Below are 27,755 nucleotides of genomic sequence, written 5' to 3' on the forward strand. Positions count from 1 at the left end.
AATCCTTTGCCATGACGGGAATCGAACCCGGGCCGCCCTGCGTGACAAGGCAGATTCCTATCCGCTAGACCATTTGGGAAGACTTGATATGTACACCCTAAGATATCTAAGTGTCATTTCGATGAGGTCTGTAGCAGAGGCCATAGAGCACAGCAAACAAATAATCATGTGTTTAAATATCCTTGTCGTTTTGAAAAATTACCATTGTCACCTGCACAGGAATGCCATGCGGCCAACATTGAAGAAATGTGCTTCTCAAATCTGTCATTAACACTGTTTTCCACACGCTTTTTTCATTGCATTGCCATATAATCAATTGGTCATTGATGCGTCACGAATAACGACAATGCATCGAAAATTAAAGAAATGTAAACATGAATTATGTTATTACTGTCTAAGCATCGCAAAGCTGTATGCGTAAAGGCGTCTGACGTCACAGTGGCTTGCCTGAAACAAAGGAATTAGAGAAACAAGTGCTTACAGGGGCGTCGAACCGCCTTCTCCCGCTGATGGAGCAAAGTTGCTACAGTGACAAAGACAAGCTCCGCGCTCATGGGCAATTTATATGGGGCAACTGTGCTGCGAGTATCTAAGCAGTCGTCGTGCATGGATAAAATGCAATGTTTCAAACAGATCTGATGAATTCACCTACTTTGAAAAAGTGTGCGTTCGGGAGTTCTTTTGACACAAAGCGAAAATCTACAGTCAAGCGTCAATCAGCAGACAGCCATGTGTTATTTAGTCATGAGCCTGTTGTCAAAACGGCAGAAAAAAATGTTCACAAACGAAATATTGTTTCTACACTTAAAATGAACAAAGAAAAAATGAGCTAGCCTGATATAAGTCATGTTCATGACGATGCAAATGTAACGAGATTTCGAACTGTTCTGTTGCACACGTTGGGACTCATTTTATTTTTCTACAAAAAACATTTGCCATGACGGGAATCGAACCCGGGCCGCCCTGCGTTACAAGGTAGATGCCTATCCGCTAGACCATTTGGGAAAACTTGATATGTACACCCTAAGATATCTAAGTGTCATTTCGATGAGGTCTGTAGCAGAGGCCATAGAGCACAGCAAACAAATAATCATGTGTTGAAATATCCTTGTCGTTTTGAAAAATTACCATTGTCACCTGCACAGGAATGCCATGCGGCCAACATTGAAGAAATGTGCTTCTCAAATCTGTCATTAACACTGTTTTCCACACGCTTTTTTCATTGCATTGCCATATAATCAATTGGTCATTGATGCGTCACGAATAACGACAATGCGTCGAAAATCAAAGAAATGTAAACATGAATTATGTTATTACTGTCTAAGCATCGCAAAGCTGTATGCGTAAAGGCGTCTGACGTCACAGTGGCTTGCCTGAAACAAAGGAATTAGAGAAACATGTGCTGACAGGGGCGTCGAACCGCCTTCTCCCGCTGATGGAGCAAAGTTGCTACAGTGACAAAGACAAGCTCCGCACTCATGGGCAATTTATATGGGGCAACTGTGTATCTAAGCAGTCGTCGTGCATGGATAAAATGCAATGTTTCAAACAGATCTGATGAATTCACCTACTTTGAAAAAGTCTGTGTTAGGAAGTTCTTTTGACACAAAGCGAAAATCTACAGTCAAGCGTCAATCAGCAGACAGCCGTGTGTTCTTTAATCATGAGCCTGTTGTCAAAACGGCAGAAAAATTTTTTCACAAACGAAATATTGTTTCTACACTTAAAATGAACAAAGAAAAAATGAGCTAGCCTGATATAAGTCATGTTCATGACGATGCAAATGTAACGAGATTTCGAACTGTTCTGTTGCACACGTTGGGACTCATTTTATTTTTCTACAAAAATCCTTTGCCATGACGGGAAACGAACCCGGGCCGCCCTGCGTTACAAGGCAGATTCCTATCCGCTAGACCATTTGGAAAGATTTCATATGTAGACCTTAAGATATCTAAGTGTCATTTCGATGAGGTCTGTAGCAGAGGCCATAGAGCACACCAAACAAATAATCATGTGTTTAAATATCCTTGTCGTTTTGAAAAATTACCATTGTCACCTGCACAGGAATGCCATGCGGCCAACATTGAAGAAATGTGCTTCTCAAATCTGTCATTAACACTGTTTTCCACACGCTTTTTTCATTGCATTGCCATATAATCAATTGGTCATTGATGCGTCACGAATAACGACAATACGTCGAAAATTAAAGAAATGTAAACATGAATTATGTTATTACTGTCTAAGCATCGCAAAGCTGTATGCGTAAAGGCGTCTGACGTCACAGTGGCTTGCCTGAAACAAAGGAATTAGAGAAACATGTGCTTACAGGGGCGTCGAACCGGCTTCTCCCGCTGATGGAGCAAAGTTGCTACAGTGACAAAGATAAGCTCCGCGCTCATGGGCAATTTATATGGGGCAACTGTGCTGCGAGTATCTAAGCAGTCGTCGTGCATGGATAAAATGCAATGTTTCAAACAGATCTGATGAATTCACCTACTTTGAAAAAGTGTGTGTTAGGGAGTCCTTTTGAAACAAAGCGAAAATCTACAGTCAAGCGTCAATCAGCAGACAGCCGTGTGTTCTTTAGTCATGAGCCTGTTGTCAAAACGGCAGAAAAAAATGGTCACAAACGAAATATTGTTTCTACACTTAAAATGAACAAAGAAAAAATGAGCTAGCCTGATATAAGTCATGTTCATCACGATGCAAATGTAACGAGATTTCGAACTGTTCTGTTGCACACGTTGTGACTCATTTTATTTTTCTTCAAAAATCATTTGCCATGACGGGAATCGAATCCGGGCCGCCCTGCGTTACAAGGGAGATTCCTATCCGCTAGACCATTTGGGAAGACTTGATATGTGCACCCTAAGATATCTAAGTGTCATTTCGATGAGGTCTGTAGCAGAGGCCATAGAGCACAGCAAACAAATAATCATGTGTTTAAATATCCTTGTCGTTTTGAAAAATTACCATTGTCACCTGCACAGGAATGCCATGCGGCCAACATTGAAGAAATGTGCTTCTCAAATCTGTCATTAACACTGTTTTCCACACGCTTTTTTCATTGCATTGCCATATAATCAATTGGTCATTGATGCGTCACGAATAACGACAATGCGTCGTAAATTAAAGAAATGTAAACATGAATTATGTTATTACTGTCGAAGCATCGCAAAGCTGTATGCGCAAAGGCGTCTGACGTCACTGTGGCTTGCCTGAAACAAAGGAATTAGAGAAACATGTGCTTACAGGGGCGTCGAACTGGCTTGTCCCCCTGATGGAGCAAAGTTGCTACAGTGACAAAGACAAGCTCCCCGCTCATGGGCAATTTATATGGGGCAACTGTGCTGCGAGTATCTAAGCAGTCGTCGTGCATGGATAAAATGCAATGTTTCAAACAGATCTGATGAATTCACCTACTTTGAAAAAGTGTGCGTTAAGGGAGTCCTTTTGACACAAAGCGAAAATCTACAGTCAAGCGTCAATCAGCAGACAGCCGTGTGTTCTTTAGTCATGAGCCTGTTGTCAAAACGGCAGAAAAAAATGTTCACAAACGAAATATTGTTTCTACACTTAAAATGAACAAAGAAAAAATGAGCTAGCCTGATATAAGTCATGTTCATGACGATGCAAATGTAACGAGATTTCGAACTGTTCTGTTGCACACGTTGGGACTCATTTTATTTTTCTACAAAAATCCTTTGCCATGACGGGAAACGAACCCGGGCCGCCCTGCGTTACAAGGCAGATTCCTATCCGCTAGACCATTTGGAAAGATTTCATATGTAGACCTTAAGATATCTAAGTGTCATTTCGATGAGGTCTGTAGCAGAGGCCATAGAGCACACCAAACAAATAATCATGTGTTTAAATATCCTTGTCGTTTTGAAAAATTACCATTGTCACCTGCACAGGAATGCCATGCGGCCAACATTGAAGAAATGTGCTTCTCAAATCTGTCATTAACACTGTTTTCCACACGCTTTTTTCATTGCATTGCCATACAATCAATTGGTCATTGATGCGTCACGAATAACGACAATACGTCGAAAATTAAAGAAATGTAAACATGAATTATGTTATTACTGTCTAAGCATAGCAAAGCTGTATGCGTAAAGGCGTCTGACGTCACAGTGGCTTGCCTGAAACAAAGGAATTAGAGAAACATGTGCTTACAGGGGCGTCGAACCGGCTTCTCCCGCTGATGGAGCAAAGTTGCTACAGTGACAAAGATAAGCTCCGCGCTCATGGGCAATTTATATGGGGCAACTGTGCTGCGAGTATCTAAGCAGTCGTCGTGCATGGATAAAATGCAATGTTTCAAACAGATCTGATGAATTCACCTACTTTGAAAAAGTGTGTGTTAGGGAGTCCTTTTGAAACAAAGCGAAAATCTACAGTCAAGCGTCAATCAGCAGACAGCCGTGTGTTCTTTAGTCATGAGCCTGTTGTCAAAACGGCAGAAAAAAATGGTCACAAACGAAATATTGTTTCTACACTTAAAATGAACAAAGAAAAAATGAGCTAGCCTGATATAAGTCATGTTCATCACGATGCAAATGTAACGAGATTTCGAACTGTTCTGTTGCACACGTTGTGACTCATTTTATTTTTCTTCAAAAATCATTTGCCATGACGGGAATCGAATCCGGGCCGCCCTGCGTTACAAGGCAGATTCCTATCCGCTAGACCATTTGGGAAGATTTCATAGGTGCACCCTAAGATATCTAAGTGTCATTTCGATGAGGTCTGTAGCAGAGGCCATAGAGCACACGAAACAAATAATCATGTGTTTAAATATCCTTGTCGTTTTGAAAAATTACCATTGTCACCTGCACAGGAATGCCATGCGGCCAGCATTGAAGAAATGTGCTTCTCAAATCTTTCATTAACACTGTTTTCCACACGCTTTTTTCACTGCATTGCCATATAATCAATTGGTCATTGATGCGTCACGAATAACGACAATGCGTCGTAAATTAAAGAAATGTAAACATGAATTATGTTATTACTGTCGAAGCATCGCAAAGCTGTATGCGCAAAGGCGTCTGACGTCACTGTGGCTTGCCTGAAACAAAGGAATTAGAGAAACATGTGCTTACAGGGGCGTCGAACCGGCTTGTCCCCCTGATGGAGCAAAGTTGCTACAGTGACAAAGACAAGCTCCGCGCTCATGGGCAATTTATATGGGGCAACTGTGCTGCGAGTATCTAAGCAGTCGTCGTGCATGGATAAAATGCAATGTTTCAAACAGATCTGATGAATTCACCTACTTTGAAAAAGTGTGCGTTAAGGGAGTCCTTTTGACACAAAGCGAAAATCTACAGTCAAGCGTCAATCAGCAGACAGCCGTGTGTTCTTTAGTCATGAGCCTGTTGTCAAAACGGCAGAAAAAAATGGTCACAAACGAAATATTGTTTCTACACTTAAAATGAACAAAGAAAAAATGAGCTAGCCTGATATAAGTCATGTTCATGACGATGAAAATGTAACGAGATTTCAAACTGTACTGTTGCACACGTTGGGACTCATTTTATTTTTCTACAAGAATCATTTGTCATGACGGGAATCGAACCCGGGCCGCCCTGCGTTACAAGGCAGATTCCTATCCGCTAGACCATTTGGGAAGATTTCATATGTAGACCCTAAGATATCTAAGTGTCATTTCGATGAGGTCTGTAGCAGAGGCCATAGAGCACACCAAACAAATAATCATGTGTTTAAATATCCTTGTCGTTTTGAAAAATTACCATTGTCACCTGCACAGGAATGCCATGCGGCCAACATTGAAGAAATGTGCTTCTCAAATCTGTCATTAACACTGTTTTCCACACGCTTTTTTCATTGCATTGCCATATAATCAATTGGTCATTGATGCGTCACGAATAACGACAATGCGTCGAAAATTAAAGAAATGTAAACATGAATTATGTTATTACTGTCTAAGCATCGCAAAGCTGTATGCGTAAAGGCGTCTGACGTCACAGTGGCTTGCCTGAAACAAAGGAATTAGAGAAACATGTGCTTACAGGGGCGTCGAACCGGCTTGTCCCCCTGATGGAGCAAAGTTGCTACAGTGACAAAGACAAGCTCCGCGCTCATGGGCAATTTATATGGGGCAACTGTGCTGCGAGTATGTACGCAGTCGTCGTGCATGGATAAAATGCAATGTTTCAAACAGATCTGATGAATTCACCTACTTTGAAAAAGTGTGTGTTAAGGGAGTCCTTTTGACACAAAGCGAAAATCTACAGTCAAGCGTCAATCAGCAGACAGCCGTGTGTTCTTTAGTCATGAGCCTGTTGTCAAAACGGCAGAAAAAAATGGTCACAAACGAAATATTGTTTCTACACTTAAAATGAACAAAGAAAAAATGAGCTAGCCTGATATAAGTCATGTTCATGACGATGCAAATGTAACGAGATTTCAAACTGTTCTGTTGCACACGTTGGGACTCATTTTATTTTTCTACAAGAATCATTTGTCATGACGGGAATCGAACCCGGGCCGCCCTGCGTTACAAGGCAGATTCCTATCCGCTAGACCATTTGGGAAGATTTCATATGTAGACCCTAAGATATCTAAGTGTCATTTCGATGAGGTCTGTAGCAGAGGCCATACAGCACACCAAACAAATAATCATGTGTTTAAATATCCTTGTCGTTTTGAAAAATTACCATTGTCACCTGCACAGGAATGCCATGCGGCCAACATTGAAGAAATGTGCTACTCAAATCTGTCATTAACACTGTTTTCCACACGCTTTTTTCATTGCATTGCCATATAATCAATTGTTCATTGATGCGTCACGAATAACGACAATGCGTCGTAAATTAAAGAAATGTAAACATGAATTATGTTATTACTGTCTAAGCATCGCAAAGCTGTATGCGCAAAGGCGTCTGACGTCACTGTGGCTTGCCTGAAACAAAGGAATTAGAGAAACATGTGCTTACAGGGGCGTCGAACCGGCTTGTCCCCCTGATGGAGCAAAGTTGCTACAGTGACAAAGACAAGCTCCGCGCTCATGGGCAACTTATATGGGGCAACTGTGCTGCGAGTATCTAAGCAGTCGTCGTGCATGGATAAAATGCAATGTTTCAAACAGATCTGATGAATTCACCTACTTTGAAAAAGTGTGCGTTAAGGGAGTCCTTTTGACACAAAGCGAAAATCTACAGTCAAGCGTCAATCAGCAGACAGCCGTGTGTTCTTTAGTCATGAGCCTGTTGTCAAAACGGCAGAAAAAAATGGTCACAAACGAAATATTGTTTCTACACTTAAAATGAACAAAGAAAAAATGAGCTAGCCTGATATAAGTCATGTTCATGACGATGAAAATGTAACGAGATTTCAAACTGTACTGTTGCACACGTTGGGACTCATTTTATTTTTCTACAAGAATCATTTGTCATGACGGGAATCGAACCCGGGCCGCCCTGCGTTACAAGGCAGATTCCTATCCGCTAGACCATTTGGGAAGATTTCATATGTAGACCCTAAGATATCTAAGTGTCATTTCGATGAGGTCTGTAGCAGAGGCCATAGAGCACACCAAACAAATAATCATGTGTTTAAATATCCTTGTCGTTTTGAAAAATTACCATTGTCACCTGCACAGGAATGCCATGCGGCCAACATTGAAGAAATGTGCTTCTCAAATCTGTCATTAACACTGTTTTCCACACGCTTTTTTCATTGCATTGCCATATAATCAATTGGTCATTGATGCGTCACGAATAACGACAATGCGTCGAAAATTAAAGAAATGTAAACATGAATTATGTTATTACTGTCTAAGCATCGCAAAGCTGTTTGCGTAAAGGCGTCTGACGTCACAGTGGCTTGCCTGAAACAAAGGAATTAGAGAAACATGTGCTTACAAGGGGCGTCGAACCGGGTTGTCCCCCTGATGGAGCAAAGTTGCTACAGTGACAAAGACAAGCTAGGCGCTCATGGGCAATTTATATGGGGCAACTGTGCTGCGAGTATCTAAGCAGTCGTCGTGCATGGATAAAATGCAATGTTTCAAACAGATCTGATGAATTCACCTACTTTGAAAAAGTGTGCGTTAAGGGAGTCCTTTTGACACAAAGCGAAAATCTACAGTCAAGCGTCAATCAGCAGACAGCCGTGTGTTCTTTAGTCATGAGCCTGTTGTCAAAACGGCAGAAAAAAATGTTCACAAACGAAATATTGTTTCTACACTTAAAATGAACAAAGAAAAAATGAGCTAGCCTGATATTAGTCATGTTCATGACGATGCAAATGTAACGAGATTTCGAACTGTTCTGTTGCACACGTTGAGACTCATTTTATTTTTCTACAAGAATCATTTGCCATGACGGGAATCGAACCGGGCCACCCTGCGTTACAAGGCAGATTCCTATCCGCTAGACCATTTGGGAAGATTTCATATGTGCACACTAAGATATCTAAGTGTCATTTCGATGAGGTCTGTCGCAGAGGCCATAGAGCACACCAAACAAATAATCATGTGTTTAAATATCCTTGTCGTTTTGAAAAATTACCATTGTCACCTGCACAGGAATGCCATGCGGCCAACATTGAAGAAATGTGCTACTCAAATCTGTCATTAACACTGTTTTCCACACGCTTTTTTCATTGCATTGCCATATAATCAATTGTTCATTGATGCGTCACGAATAACGACAATGCGTCGTAAATTAAAGAAATGTAAACATGAATTATGTTATTACTGTCTAAGCATCGCAAAGCTGTATGCGCAAAGGCGTCTGACGTCACTGTGGCTTGCCTGAAACAAAGGAATTAGAGAAACATGTGCTTACAGGGGCGTCGAACCGGCTTGTCCCCCTGATGGAGCAAAGTTGCTACAGTGACAAAGACAAGCTCCGCGCTCATGGGCAACTTATATGGGGCAACTGTGCTGCGAGTATCTAAGCAGTCGTCGTGCATGGATAAAATGCAATGTTTCAAACAGATCTGATGAATTCACCTACTTTGAAAAAGTGTGCGTTAAGGGAGTCCTTTTGACACAAAGCGAAAATCTACAGTCAAGCGTCAATCAGCAGACAGCCGTGTGTTCTTTAGTCATGAGCCTGTTGTCAAAACGGCAGAAAAAAATGGTCACAAACGAAATATTGTTTCTACACTTAAAATGAACAAAGAAAAAATGAGCTAGCCTGATATAAGTCATGTTCATGACGATGAAAATGTAACGAGATTTCAAACTGTACTGTTGCACACGTTGGGACTCATTTTATTTTTCTACAAGAATCATTTGTCATGACGGGAATCGAACCCGGGCCGCCCTGCGTTACAAGGCAGATTCCTATCCGCTAGACCATTTGGGAAGATTTCATATGTAGACCCTAAGATATCTAAGTGTCATTTCGATGAGGTCTGTAGCAGAGGCCATAGAGCACACCAAACAAATAATCATGTGTTTAAATATCCTTGTCGTTTTGAAAAATTACCATTGTCACCTGCACAGGAATGCCATGCGGCCAACATTGAAGAAATGTGCTTCTCAAATCTGTCATTAACACTGTTTTCCACACGCTTTTTTCATTGCATTGCCATATAATCAATTGGTCATTGATGCGTCACGAATAACGACAATGCGTCGAAAATTAAAGAAATGTAAACATGAATTATGTTATTACTGTCTAAGCATCGCAAAGCTGTTTGCGTAAAGGCGTCTGACGTCACAGTGGCTTGCCTGAAACAAAGGAATTAGAGAAACATGTGCTTACAAGGGGCGTCGAACCGGGTTGTCCCCCTGATGGAGCAAAGTTGCTACAGTGACAAAGACAAGCTAGGCGCTCATGGGCAATTTATATGGGGCAACTGTGCTGCGAGTATCTAAGCAGTCGTCGTGCATGGATAAAATGCAATGTTTCAAACAGATCTGATGAATTCACCTACTTTGAAAAAGTGTGCGTTAAGGGAGTCCTTTTGACACAAAGCGAAAATCTACAGTCAAGCGTCAATCAGCAGACAGCCGTGTGTTCTTTAGTCATGAGCCTGTTGTCAAAACGGTAGAAAAAAATGTTCACAAACGAAATATTGTTTCTACACTTAAAATGAACAAAGAAAAAATGAGCTAGCCTGATATTAGTCATGTTCATGACGATGCAAATGTAACGAGATTTCGAACTGTTCTGTTGCACACGTTGAGACTCATTTTATTTTTCTACAAGAATCATTTGCCATGACGGGAATCGAACCGGGCCACCCTGCGTTACAAGGCAGATTCCTATCCGCTAGACCATTTGGGAAGATTTCATATGTGCACACTAAGATATCTAAGTGTCATTTCGATGAGGTCTGTCGCAGAGGCCATAGAGCACACCAAACAAATAATCATGTGTTTAAATATCCTTGTCGTTTTGAAAAATTACCATTGTCACCTGCACAGGAATGCCATGCGGCCAACATTGAAGAAATGTGCTACTCAAATCTGTCATTAACACTGTTTTCCACACGCTTTTTTCATTGCATTGCCATATAATCAATTGTTCATTGATGCGTCACGAATAACGACAATGCGTCGTAAATTAAAGAAATGTAAACATGAATTATGTTATTACTGTCTAAGCATCGCAAAGCTGTATGCGCAAAGGCGTCTGACGTCACTGTGGCTTGCCTGAAACAAAGGAATTAGAGAAACATGTGCTTACAGGGGCGTCGAACCGGCTGGTCCCCCTGATGGAGCAAAGTTGCGACAGTGACAAAGACAAGCTCCGCGCTCATGGGCAACTTATATGGGGCAACTGTGCTGCGAGTATCTAAGCAGTCGTCGTGCATGGATAAAATGCAATGTTTCAAACAGATCTGATGAATTCACCTACTTTGAAAAAGTGTGCGTTAAGGGAGTCCTTTTCACACAAAGCGAAAATCTACAGTCAAGCGTCAATCAGAAGACAGCCGTGTGTTCTTTAGTCATGAGCCTGTTGTCAAAACGGCAGAAAAAAATGGTCACAAACGAAATATTGTTTCTACACTTAAAATGAACAAAGAAAAAATGAGCTAGCCTGATATAAGTCATGTTCATGACGATGCAAATGTAACGAGATTTCAAACTGTTCTGTTGCACACGTTGGGACTCATTTTATTTTTCTACAAGAATCATTTGCCATGACGGGAATCGAACCCAGGCCCCCCTGCGTTACAAGGCAGATTCCTATCCGCTAGACCATTTGGGAAGATTTCATATGTGCACCCTAAGATATCTAAGTGTCATTTCGATGAGGTCTGTTGCAGAGGCCATAGAGCACACCAAACAAATAATCATGTGTTTAAATATCCTTGTCGTTTTGAAAAATTACCATTGTCACCTGCACAGGAATGCCATGCGGTCAACATTGAAGAAATGTGCTTCTCAAATCTGTCATTAACACTGTTTTCCACACGCTTTTTTCATTGCATTGCCATATAATCAATTGGTCATTGATGCGTCACGAATAACGACAATGCGTCGAAAATTAAAGAAATGTAAACATGAATTATGTTATTACTGTCTAAGCATCGCAAAGCTGTATGCGTAAAGGCGTCTGACGTCACAGTGGCTTGCCTGAAACAAAGGAATTAGAGAAACATGTGCTTACAGGGGCGTCGAACCGGCTTGTCCCCCTGATGGAGCAAAGTTGCTACAGTGACAAAGACAAGCTCCGCGCTCATGGGCAATTTATATGGGGCAACTGTGCTGCGAGTATGTAAGCAGTCGTCGTGCATGGATAAAATGCAATGTTTCAAACAGATCTGATGAATTCACCTACTTTGAAAAAGTGTGTGTTAAGGGAGTCCTTTTGACACAAAGCGAAAATCTACAGTCAAGCGTCAATCAGCAGACAGCCGTGTGTTCTTTAGTCATGAGCCTGTTGTCAAAACGGCAGAAAAAAATGGTCACAAACGAAATATTGTTTCTACACTTAAAATGAACAAAGAAAAAATGAGCTAGCCTGATATAAGTCATGTTCATGACGATGCAAATGTAACGAGATTTCAAACTGTTCTGTTGCACACGTTGGGACTCATTTTATTTTTCTACAAGAATCATTTGTCATGACGGGAATCGAACCCGGGCCGCCCTGCGTTACAAGGCAGATTCCTATCCGCTAGACCATTTGGGAAGATTTCATATGTAGACCCTAAGATATCTAAGTGTCATTTCGATGAGGTCTGTAGCAGAGGCCATACAGCACACCAAACAAATAATCATGTGTTTAAATATCCTTGTCGTTTTGAAAAATTACCATTGTCACCTGCACAGGAATGCCATGCGGCCAACATTGAAGAAATGTGCTACTCAAATCTGTCATTAACACTGTTTTCCACACGCTTTTTTCATTGCATTGCCATATAATCAATTGTTCATTGATGCGTCACGAATAACGACAATGCGTCGTAAATTAAAGAAATGTAAACATGAATTATGTTATTACTGTCTAAGCATCGCAAAGCTGTATGCGCAAAGGCGTCTGACGTCACTGTGGCTTGCCTGAAACAAAGGAATTAGAGAAACATGTGCTTACAGGGGCGTCGAACCGGCTGGTCCCCCTGATGGAGCAAAGTTGCGACAGTGACAAAGACAAGCTCCGCGCTCATGGGCAACTTATATGGGGCAACTGTGCTGCGAGTATCTAAGCAGTCGTCGTGCATGGATAAAATGCAATGTTTCAAACAGATCTGATGAATTCACCTACTTTGAAAAAGTGTGCGTTAAGGGAGTCCTTTTCACACAAAGCGAAAATCTACAGTCAAGCGTCAATCAGAAGACAGCCGTGTGTTCTTTAGTCATGAGCCTGTTGACAAAACGGCAGAAAAAAATGGTCACAAACGAAATATTGTTTCTACACTTAAAATGAACAAAGAAAAAATGAGCTAGCCTGATATAAGTCATGTTCATGACGATGCAAATGTAACGAGATTTCAAACTGTTCTGTTGCACACGTTGGGACTCATTTTATTTTTCTACAAGAATCATTTGCCATGACGGGAATCGAACCCAGGCCGCCCTGCGTTACAAGGCAGATTCCTATCCGCTAGACCATATGGGAAGATTTCATATGTGCACCCTAAGATATCTAAGTGTCATTTCGATGAGGTCTGTTGCAGAGGCCATAGAGCACACCAAACAAATAATCATGTGTTTAAATATCCTTGTCCTTTTGAAAAATTACCATTGTCACCTGCACAGGAATGCCATGCGGTCAACATTGAAGAAATGTGCTTCTCAAATCTGTCATTAACACTGTTTTCCACACGCTTTTTTCATTGCATTGCCATATAATCAATTGGTCATTGATGCGTCACGAATAACGACAATGCGTCGAAAATTAAAGAAATGTAAACATGAATTATGTTATTACTGTCTAAGCATCGCAAAGCTGTATGCGTAAAGGCGTCTGACGTCACAGTGGCTTGCCTGAAACAAAGGAATTAGAGAAACATGTGCTTACAGGGGCGTCGAACCGGCTTGTCCCCCTGATGGAGCAAAGTTGCTACAGTGACAAAGACAAGCTCCGCGCTCATGGGCAATTTATATGGGGCAACTGTGCTGCGAGTATGTAAGCAGTCGTCGTGCATGGATAAAATGCAATGTTTCAAACAGATCTGATGAATTCACCTACTTTGAAAAAGTGTGTGTTAAGGGAGTCCTTTTGACACAAAGCGAAAATCTACAGTCAAGCGTCAATCAGCAGACAGCCGTGTGTTCTTTAGTCATGAGCCTGTTGTCAAAACGGCAGAAAAAAATGGTCACAAACGAAATATTGTTTCTACACTTAAAATGAACAAAGAAAAAATGAGCTAGCCTGATATAAGTCATGTTCATGACGATGCAAATGTAACGAGATTTCAAACTGTTCTGTTGCACACGTTGGGACTCATTTTATTTTTCTACAAGAATCATTTGTCATGACGGGAATCGAACCCGGGCCGCCCTGCGTTACAAGGCAGATTCCTATCCGCTAGACCATTTGGGAAGATTTCATATGTAGACCCTAAGATATCTAAGTGTCATTTCGATGAGGTCTGTAGCAGAGGCCATACAGCACACCAAACAAATAATCATGTGTTTAAATATCCTTGTCGTTTTGAAAAATTACCATTGTCACCTGCACAGGAATGCCATGCGGCCAACATTGAAGAAATGTGCTTCTCAAATCTGTCATTAACACTGTTTTCCACACGCTTTTTTCATTGCATTGCCATATAATCAATTGGTCATTGATGCGTCACGAATAACGACAATGCGTCGAAAATTAAAGAAATGTAAACATGAATTATGTTATTACTGTCTAAGCATCGCAAAGCTGTATGCGCAAAGGCGTCTGACGTCACTGTGGCTTGCCTGAAACAAAGGAATTAGAGAAACATGTGCTTACAAGGGGCGTCGAACCGGCTTGTCCCCCTGATGGAGCAAAGTTGCTACAGTGACAAAGACAAGCTCCGCGCTCATGGGCAATTTATATGGGACAATTGTGCTGCGAGTATCTAAGCAGTCGTCGTGCATGGATAAAATGCAATGTTTCAAACAGATCTGATGAATTCACCTACTTTGAAAAAGTGTGCGTTAAGGGAGTCCTTTTGACACAAAGCGAAAATCTACAGTCAAGCGTCAATCAGCAGACAGCCGTGTGTTCTTTAGTCATGAGCCTGTTGTCAAAACGGCAGAAAAAAATGGTCACAAACGAAATATTGTTTCTACACTTAAAATGAACAAAGAAAAAATGAGCTAGCCTGATATAAGTCATGTTCATGACGATGCAAATGTAACGAGATTTCAAACTGTTCTGTTGCACACGTTGGGACTCATTTTATTTTTCTACAAGAATCATTTGTCATGACGGGAATCGAACCCGGGCCGCTCTGCGTTACAAGGCAGATTCCTATCCGCTAGACCATTTGGGAAGATTTCATATGTAGACCCTAAGATATCTAAGTGTCATTTCGATGAGGTCTGTAGCAGAGGCCATACAGCACACCAAACAAATAATCATGTGTTTAAATATCCTTGTCGTTTTGAAAAATTACCATTGTCACCTGCACAGGAATGCCATGCGGCCAACATTGAAGAAATGTGCTTCTCAAATCTGTCATTAACACTGTTTTCCACACGCTTTTTTCATTGCATTGCCATATAATCAATTGGTCATTGATGCGTCACGAATAACGACAATGCGTCGTAAATTAAAGAAATGTAAACATGAATTATGTTATTACTGTCTAAGCATCGCAAAGCTGTATGCGCAAAGGCGTCTGACGTCACTGTGGCTTGCCTGAAACAAAGGAATTAGAGAAACATGTGCTTACAGGGGCGTCGAACCGGCTTGTTCCCCTGATGGAGCAAAGTTGCTACAGTGACAAAGACAAGCTCCGCGCTCATGGGCAATTTATATGGGGCAACTGTGCTGCGAGTATCTAAGCAGTCGTCGTGCATGGATAAAATGCAATGTTTCAAACAGATCTGATGAATTCACCTACTTTGAAAAAGTGTGCGTTAAGGGAGTCCTTTTGACACAAAGCGAAAATCTACAGTCAAGCGTCAATCAGCAGACAGCCGTGTGTTCTTTAGTCATGAGCCTGTTGTCAAAACGGCAGAAAAAAATGGTCACAAACGAAATATTGTTTCTACACTTAAAATGAACAAAGAAAAAATGAGCTAGCCTGATATAAGTCATGTTCATGACGATGCAAATGTAACCAGTTTTCGAACTTTTCTGTTGCACACGTTGGGACTCATTTTATTTTTCTACAAGAATCATTTGCCATAACGGGAATCGAACCCGGGCCGCCCTGCGTTACAAGGCAGATTCCTATCCGCTAGACCATTTGGGAAGATTTCATAGGTGCACCCTAAGATATCTAAGTGTCATTTCGATGAGGTCTGTAGCAGAGGCCATAGAGCACACCAAACAAATAATCATGTGTTTAAATATCCTTGTCGTTTTGAAAAATTACCATTGTCACCTGCACAGGAATGCCATGCGGCCAACATTGAAGAAATGTGCTTCTCAAATCTGTCATTAACACTGTTTTCCACACGCTTTTTTCATTGAATTGCCATATAATCAATTGGTCATTGATGCGTCACGAATAACGACAATGCGTCGTAAATTAAAGAAATGTAAAAATGAATTATGTTATTCCTGTCTAAGCATCGCAAAGCTGTATGCGCAAAGGCGTCTGACGTCACTGTGGCTTGCCTGAAACAAAGGAATTAGAGAAACATGTGCTGACAAGGGGCTTCGAACCGGGTTGTCCCCCTGATGGAGCAAAGTTGCTACAGTGACAAAGACAAGCTCCGCGCTCATGGGCAATTTATATGGGGCAACTGTGCTGCGAGTATCTAAGCAGTCGTCGTGCGTCGATAAAATGCAATGTTTCAAACAGATCTGATGAATTCACCTACTTTGAAAAAGTGTGCGTTAAGGGAGTCCTTTTGACACAAAGCGAAAATCTACAGTCAAGCGTCAATCAGCAGACAGCCGTGTGTTCTTTAGTCATGAGCCTGTTGTCAAAACGGCAGAAAAAAATGGTCACAAACGAAATATTGTTTCTACACTTAAAATGAACAAAGACAAAATGAGCTAGCCTGATATAAGTCATGTTCATGACGATGCAAATGTAACGAGATTTCGAACTGTTCTGTTGCACACGTTGGGACTCATTTTATTTTTCTACAAGAATCATTTGCCATGACGGGAATCGAACCCGGGCCGCCCTGCTTTACAAGGCAGATTCCTATCCGCTAGACCATTTGGGAAGATTTCGTATGTGCACCCTAAGATATCTAAGTGTCATTTCGATGAGGTCTGTCGCAGAGGCCATAGAGCACACCAAACAAATAATCATGTGTTTAAATATCCTTGTCGTTTTGAAAAATTACCATTGTCACCTGCACAGGAATGCCATGCGGCCAACATTGAAGAAATGTGCTGCTCAAATCTGTCATTAACACTGTTTTCCACAAGCTTTTTTCATTGCATTGCCATATAATCAATTGGTCATTGATGCGTCACGAATAACGACAATGCGTCGAAAATTAAAGAAATGTAAACATGAATTATGTTATTACTGTCTAAGCATCGCAAAGCTGTATGCGTAAAGGCGTCTGACGTCACAGTGGCTTGCCTGAAACAAAGGAATTAGAGAAACATGTGCTTACAAGGGGCGTCGAACCGGGTTGTCCCCCTGATGGAGCAAAGTTGCTACAGTGACAAAGACAAGCTCCGCGCTCATGGGCAATTTATATGGGGCAACTGTGCTGCGAGTATCTAAGCAGTCGTCGTGCATGGATAAAATGCAATGTTTCAAACAGATCTGATGAATTCACCGACTTTGAAAAAGTGTGCGTTAAGGGAGTCCTTTTGACACAAAGCGAAAATCTACAGTCAAGCGTCAATCAGCAGACAGCCGTGTGTTCTTTAGTCATGAGCCTGTTGTCAAAACGGCAGAAAAAAATGGTCACAAACGAAATATTGTTTCTCCACTTAAAATGAACAAAGAAAAAATGAGCTAGCCTGATATAAGTCATGTTCATGACGATGCAAATGTAACGAGATTTCGAACTGTTCTGTTGCACACGTTGGGACTCATTTTATTTTTCTACAAAAATAATTTGCCATGACGGGAATCGAACCCGGGCCGCCCTGCGTTAAAAGGCAGATTCCTATCCGCTAGACCATTTGGGAAGACTTGATATGTACACCCTAAGATATCTAAGTGTCATTTCGATGAGGTCTGTAGCAGAGGCCATAGAGCACACCAAACAAATAATCATGTGTTTAAATATCCTTGTCGTTTTGAAAAATTACCGTTGTCACCTGCACAGGAATGCCATGCGGCCAACATTGAAGAAATGTGCTTCTCAAATCTGTCATTAACACTGTTTTCCACACGCTTTTTTCATTGCATTGCCATATAATCAATTGGTCATTGATGCGTCACGAATAACGACAATGCGTCGAAAATTAAAGAAATGTAAACATGAATTATGTTATTACTGTCTAAGCATCGCAAAGCTGTATGCGTAAAGGCGTCTGACGTCACTGTGGCTTGCCTGAAACAAAGGAATTAGAGAAACATGTGCTTACAGGGGCGTCGAACCGGCTTCTCCCGCTGATGGAGCAAAGTTGCTACATTGACAAAGACAAGCTCCGCGCTCATGGGCAATTTATATGGGGCAACTGTGCTGCGAGTATCTAAGCAGTCGTCGTGCATGGATAAAATGCAATGTTTCAAACAGATCTGATGAATTCACCTACTTTGAAAAAGTGTGCGTTAAGGGAGTCCTTTTGACACAAAGCGAAAATCTACAGTCAAGCCTCAATCAGCAGACAGCCGTGTGTTCTTTAGTCATGAGCCTGTTGTCAAAACGGCAGAAAAAAATGGTCACAAACGAAATATTGTTTCTACACTTAAAATGAACAAAGAAAAAATGAGCTAGCCTGATATAAGTCATGTTCATGACGATGCAAATGTAACGAGATTTCGAACTGTTCTGTTGCACATGTTGAGACTCATTTTATTTTTCTACAAGAAACATTTACCACGACGGGAATCGAACCCGGGCCGCCCTGCGTTACAAGGCAGATTCCTATCCGCTAGACCATTTGGGAAGACTTGATATGTACACCCTAAGATATCTAAGTGTCATTTCGATGAGATCTGTAGCAGAGGTCATAGAGCACACCAAACAAATAATCATGTGTTTAAATATCCTTGTCGTTTTGAAAAATTACCATTGTCACCTGCACAGGAATGCCATGCGGCCAACATTGAAGAAATGTGCTTCTCAAATCTGTCATTAACACTGTTTTCCACACGCTTTTTTCATTGCATTGCCATATAATCAATTGGTCATTGATGCGTCACGAATAACGACAATGCGTCGAAAATTAAAGAAATGTAAACATGAATTATGTTATTACTGTCTAAGAATCGCAAAGCTGTATGCGCAAAGGCGTCTGACGTCACTGTTGCTTGCCTGAAACAAAGGAATTAGAGAAACATGTGCTTACAGGGGCGTCGAACCGGCTTGTCCCCCTGATGGAGCAAAGTTGCTACAGTCACAAAGACAAGCTCCGCGCTCATGGGCAATTTATATGGGGCAACTGTGCTGCGAGTATCTAAGCAGTCGTCGTGCATGGATAAAATGCAATGTTTCAAACAGATCTGATGAATTCACCTACTTTGAAAAAGTGTGCGTTAAGGGAGTCCTTTTGACACAAAGCGAAAATCTACAGTCAAGTGTCAATCAGCAGACAGCCGTGTGTTCTTTAGTCATGAGCCTGTTGTCAAAACGGCAGAAAAAAATGGTCACAAACGAAATATTGTTTCTACACTTAAAATGAACAAAGAAAAAATGAGCTAGCCTGATATAAGTCATGTTCATGACGATGCAAATGTAACGAGATTTCGAACTGTTCTGTTGCACACGTTGGGACTCATTTTATTTTTCTACAAGAATCATTTGCCATGACAGGAATCGAACCCGGGCCGCCCTGCGTTACAAGGCAGATTCCTATCCGCTAGACCATTTGGGAAGATTTCATATGTAGACCCTAAGATATCTAAGTGTCATTTCGATGAGGTCTGTAGCAGAGGCCATAGAGCACACCAAACAAATAATCATGTGTTTAAATATCCTTGTCGTTTTGAAAAATTACCATTGTCACCTGCACAGGAATGCCATGCGGCCAACATTGAAGAAATGTGCTTCTCAAATCTGTCATTAACACTGTTTTCCACACGCTTTTTTCATTGCATTGACATATAATCAATTGGTCATTGATGCGTCACGAATAACGACAATGCGTCGAAAATTAAAGAAATGTAAACATGAATTATGTTATTACTGTCTAAGCATCGCAAAGCTGTATGCGTAAAGGCGTCTGACGTCACAGTGGCTTGCCTGAAACAAAGGAATTAGAGAAACATGTGCTTACAGGGGCGTCGAAGCGGCTTCTCCCGCTGATGGAGCAAAGTTGCTACAGTGACAAAGACAAGCTCCGCGCTCATGGGCAATTTATATGGGGCAACTGTGCTGCGAGTATCTAAGCAGTCGTCGTGCATGGATAAAATGCAATGTTTCAAACAGATCTGATGAATTCACCTACTTTGAAAAAGTGTGCGTTAGGAAGTTCTTTTGACACAAAGCGAAAATCTACAGTCAAGCGTCAATCAGCAGACAGCCGTGTGTTCTTTAGTCATGAGCCTGTTGTCAAAACGGCAGAAAAAAATGGTCACAAACGAAATATTGTTTCTACACTTAAAATGAACAAAGAAAAAATGAGCTAGCCTGATATAAGTCATGTTCATGACGATGCAAATGTAACGAGATTTCGAACTGTTCTGTTGCACACGTTGGGACTCATTTTATTTTTCTACAAAAAACATTTGCCATGACGGGAATCGAACCCGGGCCGCCCTGCGTTACAAGGTAGATGCCTATCCGCTAGACCATTTGGGAAAACTTGATATGTACACCCTAAGATATCTAAGTGTCATTTCGATGAGGTCTGTAGCAGAGGCCATAGAGCACAGCAAACAAATAATCATGTGTTTAAATATCCTTGTCGTTTTGAAAAATTACCATTGTCACCTGCACAGGAATGCCATGCGGCCAACATTGAAGAAATGTGCTTCTCAAATCTGTCATTAACACTGTTTTCCACACGCTTTTTTCATTGCATTGCCATATAATCAATTGGTCATTGATGCGTCACGAATAACGACAATGCGTCGAAAATTAAAGAAATGTAAACATGAATTATGTTATTACTGTCTAAGCATCGCAAAGCTGTATGCGTAAAGGCGTCTGACGTCACAGTGGCTTGCCTGAAACAAAGGAATTAGAGAAACATGTGCTTACAGGGGCGTCGAACCGCATTCTCCCGCTGATGGAGCAAAGTTGCTACAGTGACAAAGACAATCTCCGCGCTCATGGGCAATTTATATGGGGCAACTGTGCTGCGAGTATCTAAGCAGTCGTCGTGCATGGATAAAATGCAATGTTTCAAACAGATCTGATGAATTCACCTATTTTGAAAAAGTGTGCGTTAGGAAGTTCTTTTGACACAAAGCGAAAATCTACAGTCAAGCGTCAATCAGCAGACAGCCGTGTGTTCTTTAGTCATGAGCCTGTTGTCAAAACGGCAGAAAAAAATGTTCACAAACGAAATATTGTTTCTACACTTAAAATGAACAAAGAAAAAATTAGCTAGCCTGATATAAGTCATGTTCATGACGATGCAAATGTAACGAGATTTCGAACTGTTCTGTTGCACACGTTGGGACTCATTTTATTTTTCTACAAAAAACATTTGCCATGACGGGAATCGAACCCGGGCCGCCCTGCGTTACAAGGTAGATGCCTATCCGTTAGACCATTTGGGAAGACTTGATATGTACACCCTAAGATATCTAAGTGTCATTTCGATGAGGTCTGTAGCAGAGGCCATAGAGCACAGCAAACAAATAATCATCTGTTTAAATATCCTTGTCGTTTTGAAAAATTACCATTGTCACCTGCACAGGAATGCCATGCGGCCAACATTGAAGAAATGTGCTTCTCAAATCTGTCATTAACACTGTTTTCCACACGCTTTTTTCATTGCATTGCCATATAATCAATTGGTCATTGATGAGTCACGAATAACGACAATGCGTCGAAAATTAAAGAAATGTAAACATGAATTATGTTATTACTGTCTAAGCATCGCAAAGCTGTATGCGTAAAGGCGTCTGACGTCACAGTGGCTTGCCTGAAACAAAGGAATTAGAGAAACATGTGCTTACAGGGGCGTCGAACCGCTTTCTCCCGCTGATGGAGCAAAGTTGCTACAGTGACAAAGACAAGCTCCGCGCTCATGGGCAATTTATATGAGGCAACTGTGCTGCGAGTATCTCAGTAGTCGTCGTGCATGGATAAAATGCAATGTTTCAAACAGATCTGATGAATTCACCTACTTTGAAAAAGTGTGCGTTAGGGAGTTCTTTTGACACAAAGCGAAAATCTACAGTCAAGCGTCAATCAGCAGACAGCCGTGTGTTCTTTAGTAATGAGCCTGTTGTCAAAACGGCAGAAGAAAATGTTCACAAACGAAATATTGTTTCTACACTTAAAATGAACAAAGAAAAAATTAGCTAGCCTGATATAAGTCATGTTCATGACGATGCAAATGTAACGAGATTTCGAACTGTTCTGTTGCACACGTTGGGACTCATTTTATTTTTCTACAAAAAACATTTGCCATGACGGGAATCGAACCCGGGCCGCCCTGCGTTACAAGGTAGATGCCTATCCGCTAGACCATTTGGGAAGACTTGATATATACACCCTAAGATATCTAAGTGTCATTTCGATGAGGTCTGTAGCAGAGGCCATAGAGCACAGCAAACAAATAATCATGTGTTGAAATATCCTTGTCGTTTTGAAAAATTACCATTGTCACCTGCACAGGAATGCCATCCGGCCAACATTGAAGAAATGTGCTTCTCAAATCTGTCATTAACACTGTTTTCCACGCGCTTTTTTCATTGCATTGCCATATAATCAATTGGTCATTGATGCGTCACGAATAACGACAATGCGTCGAAAATTAAAGAAATGTAAACATGAATTATGTTATTACTGTCTAAGCATCGCAAAGCTGTATGCGTAAAGGCGTCTGACGTCACAGTGGCTTGCCTGAAACAAAGGAAATAGAGAAACATGTGCTTACAGGGGCGTCGAACCGCCTTCTCCCGCTGATGGAGCAAAGTTGCTACAGTGACAAAGACAAGCTCCGTGCTCATGGGCAATTTATATGGGGCAACTGTGCTGCGAGTATCTAAGCAGTCGTCGTGCATGGATAAAATGCAATGTTTCAAACAGATCTGATGAATTCACCTACTTTGAAAAAGTGTGCGTTAGGAAGTTCTTTTGACACAAAGCGAAAATCTACAGTCAAGCGTCAATCAGCAGACAGCCATGTGTTCTTTAGTCATGAGCCTGTTGTCAAAACGGCAGAAAAAAATGTTCACAAACGAAATATTGTTTCTACACTTAAAATGAACAAAGAAATAATTAGCTAGCCTGATATAAGTCATGTTCATGACGATGCAAATGTAACGAGATTTCGAACTGTTCTGTTGCACACGTTGGGACTCATTTTATTTTTCTACAAAAAACATTTGCCATGACGGGAATCGAACCCGGGCCGCCCTGCGTTACAAGGTAGATGCCTATCCGCTAGACCATTTGGGAAGACTTGATATGTACACCCTAAGATATCTAAGTGTCATTTCGATGAGGTCTGTAGCAGAGGCCATAGAGCACAGCAAACAAATAATCATGTGTTTAAATATCCTTGTCGTTTTGAAAAATTACCATTGTCACCTGCACAGGAATGCCATGCGGCCAACATTGAAGAAATGTGCTTCTCAAATCTGTTATTAACACTGTTTTCCACACGCTTTTTTCATTGCATTGCCATATAATCAATTGGTCATTGATGCGTCACGAATAACGACAATGCGTCGAAAATTAAAGAAATGTAAACATGAATTATGTTATTACTGTCTAAGCATCGCAAAGCTGTATGCGTAAAGGCGTCTGACGTCACAGTGGCTTGCCTGAAACAAAGGAATTAGAGAAACATGTGCTTACAGGGGCGTTGAACCGCCTTCTCCCGCTGATGGAGCAAAGTTGCTACAGTGACAAAGACAAGCTCCGCGCTCATGGGCAATTTATATGAGGCAACTGTGCTGCGAGTATCTAAGTAGTCGTCGTGCATGGATAAAATGCAATGTTTCAAACAGATCTGATGAATTCACCTACTTTGAAAAAGTGTGCGTTCGGGAGTTCTTTTGACACAAAGCGAAAATCTACAGTCAAGCGTCAATCAGCAGACAGCCGTGTGTTCTTTAGTCATGAGCCTGTTGTCAAAACGGCAGAAAAAAATGTTCACAAACGAAATATTGTTTCTACACTTAAAATGAACAAAGAAAAAATTAGCTAGCCTGATATAAGTCATGTTCATGACGATGCAAATGTAACGAGATTTCGAACTGTTCTGTTGCACACGTTGGGACTCATTTTATTTTTCTACAAAAATCCTTTGCCATGACGGGAATCGAACCCGGGCCGCCCTGCGTTACAAGGCAGATTCCTATCCGCTAGACCATTTGGGAAGACTTGATATGTACACCCTAAGATATCTAAGTGTCATTTCGATGAGGTCTGTAGCAGAGGCCATAGAGCACAGCAAACAAATAATCATGTGTTTAAATATCCTTGTCGTTTTGAAAAATTACCATTGTCACCTGCACAGGAATGCCATGCGGCCAACATTGAAGAAATGTGCTTCTCAAATCTGTCATTAACACTGTTTTCCACACGCTTTTTTCATTGCATTGCCATATAATCAATTGGTCATTGATGCGTCACGAATAACGACAATGCGTCGAAAATTAAAGAAATGTAAACATGAATTATGTTATTACTGTCTAAGCATCGCAAAGCTGTATGCGTAAAGGCGTCTGACGTCACAGTGGCTTGCCTGAAACAAAGGAATTAGAGAAACATGTGCTTACAGGGGCGTCGAACCGCCTTCTCCCGCTGATGGAGCAAAGTTGCTACAGTGACAAAGACAAGCTCCGCGCTCATGGGCAATTTATATGAGGCAACTGTGCTGCGAGTATCTAAGTAGTCGTCGTGCATGGATAAAATGCAATGTTTCAAACAGATCTGATGAATTCACCTACTTTGAAAAAGTGTGCGTTAGGGAGTTCTTTTGACACAAAGCGAAAATCGACAGTCAAGCGTCAATCAGCAGACAGCCGTGTGTTCTTTAGTCATGAGCCTGTTGTCAAAACGGCAGAAAAAAATGTTCACAAACGAAATATTGTTTCTACACTTAAAATGAACAAAGAAAAAATTAGCTAGCCTGATATAAGTCATGTTCATGACGATGCAAATGTAACGAGATTTCGAACTGTTCTGTTGCACACGTTGGGACTCATTTTATTTTTCTACAAAAAACATTTGCCATGACGGGAATCGAACCCGGGCCGTCCTGCGTTACAAGGTAGATGCCTATCCGCTAGACCATTTGGGAAGACTTGATATGTACACCCTAAGATATCTAAGTGTCATTTCGATGAGGTCTGTAGCAGAGGCCATAGAGCACAGCAAACAAATAATCATGTGTTTAAATATCCTTGTCGTTTTGAAAAATTACCATTGTCACCTGCACAGGAATGCCATGCGGCCAACATTGAAGAAATGTGCTTCTCAAATCTGTCATTAACACTGTTTTCCACACGCTTTTTTCATTGCATTGCCATATAATCAATTGGTCATTGATGCGTCACGAATAACGACAATGCGTCGAAAATTAAAGAAATGTAAACATGAATTATGTTATTACTGTCTAAGCATCGCAAAGCTGTATGCGTAAAGGCGTCTGACGTCACAGTGGCTTGTCTGAAACAAAGGAATTAGAGAAACATGTGCTTACAGGGGCGTCGAACCGCCTTCTCCCGCTGATGGAGCAAAGTTGCTACAGTGACAAAGACAAGCTCCGCGCTCATGGGCAATTTATATGAGGCAACTGTGCTGCGAGTATCTAAGTAGTCGTCGTGCATGGATAAAATGCAATGTTTCAAACAGATCTGATGAATTCACCTACTTTGAAAAAGTGTGCGTTAGGGAGTTCTTTTGACACAAAGCGAAAATCGACAGTCAAGCGTCAATCAGCAGACAGCCGTGTGTTCTTTAGTCATGAGCCTGTTGTCAAAACGGCAGAAAAAAATGTTCACAAACGAAATATTGTTTCTACACTTAAAATGAACAAAGAAAAAATTAGCTAGCCTGATATAAGTCATGTTCATGACGATGCAAATGTAACGAGATTTCGAACTGTTCTGTTGCACACGTTGGGACTCATTTTATTTTTCTACAAAAAACATTTGCCATGACGGGAATCGAACCCGGGCCGCCCTGCGTTACAAGGTAGATGCCTATCCACTAGACCATTTGGGAAGACTTGATATGTACACCCTAAGATATCTAAGTGTCATTTCGATGAGGTCTGTAGCAGAGGCCATAGAGCACAGCAAACAAATAATCATGTGTTGAAATATCCTTGTCGTTTTGAAAAATTACCATTGTCACCTGCACAGGAATGCCATGCGGCCAACATTGAAGAAATGTGCTTCTCAAATCTGTCATTAACACTGTTTTCCACACGCTTTTTTCATTGCATTGCCATATAATCAATTGGTCATTGATGCGTCACGAATAACGACAATGCGTCGAAAATTAAAGAAATGTAAACATGAATTATGTTATTACTGTCTAAGCATCGCAAAGCTGTATGCGTAAAGGCGTCTGACGTCACAGTGGCTTGCCTGAAACAAAGGAATCAGAGAAACATGTGCTTACAGGGGCGTCGAACCGCCTTCTCCCGCTGATGGAGCAAAGTTGCTACAGTGACAAAGACAAGCTCCGCGCTCATGGGCAATTTATATGAGGCAACTGTGCTGCGAGTATCTAAGTAGTCGTCGTGCATGGATAAAATGCAATGTTTCAAACAGATCTGATGAATTCACCTACTTTGAAAAAGTGTGCGTTAGGGAGTTCTTTTGACACAAAGCGAAAATCTACAGTCAAGCGTCAATCAGCAGACAGCCGTGTGTTCTTTAGTAATGAGCCTGTTGTCAAAACGGCAGAAGAAAATGTTCACAAACGAAATATTGTTTCTACACTTAAAATGAACAAAGAAAAAATTAGCTAGCCTGATATAAGTCATGTTCATGACGATGCAAATGTAACGAGATTTCGAACTGTTCTGTTGCACACGTTGGGACTCATTTTATTTTTCTACAAAAAACATTTGCCATGACGGGAATCGAACCCGGGCCGCCCTGCGTTACAAGGTAGATGCCTATCCGCTAGACCATTTGGGAAGACTTGATATGTACACCCTAAGATATCTAAGTGTCATTTCGATGAGGTCTGTAGCAGAGGCCATAGAGCACAGCAAACAAATAATCATGTGTTTAAATATCCTTGTCGTTTTGAAAAATTACCATTGTCACCTGCACAGGAATGCCATGCGGCCAACATTGAAGAAATGTGCTTCTCAAATCTGTCATTAACACTGTTTTCCACACGCTTTTTTCATTGCATTGCCATATAATCAATTGGTCATTGATGCGTCACGAATAACGACAATGCGTCGTAAATTAAAGAAATGTAAACATGAATTATGTTATTACTGTCTAAGCATCGCAAAGCTGTTTGCGTAAAGGCGTCTGACGTCACAGTGGCTTGCCTGAAACAAAGGAATTCGAGAAACATGTGCTTACAGGGGCGTCGAACCACCTTCTCCCGCTGATGGAGCAAAGTTGCTACAGTGACAAAGACAAGCTCCGCGCTCATGGGCAATTTATATGAGGCAACTGTGCTGCGAGTATCTAAGTAGTCGTCGTGCATGGATAAAATGCAATGTTTCAAACAGATCTGATGAATTCACCTACTTTGAAAAAGTGTGCGTTCGGGAGTTCTTTTGACACAAAGCGAAAATCTACAGTCAAGCGTCAATCTGCAGACAGCCGTGTGTTCTTTAGTCATAAGCCTGTTGTCAAAACGGCAGAAAAAAATGTTCACAAACGAAATATTGTTTCTACACTTAAAATGAACAAAGAAAAAATTAGCTAGCCTGATATAAGTCATGTTCATGACGATGCAAATGTAACGAGATTTCGAACTGTTC

Source organism: Argentina silus (assembly GCF_951799395.1).
Source record: "Argentina silus genome assembly, chromosome: 9".
NCBI lineage: Eukaryota > Metazoa > Chordata > Actinopteri > Argentiniformes > Argentinidae > Argentina > Argentina silus.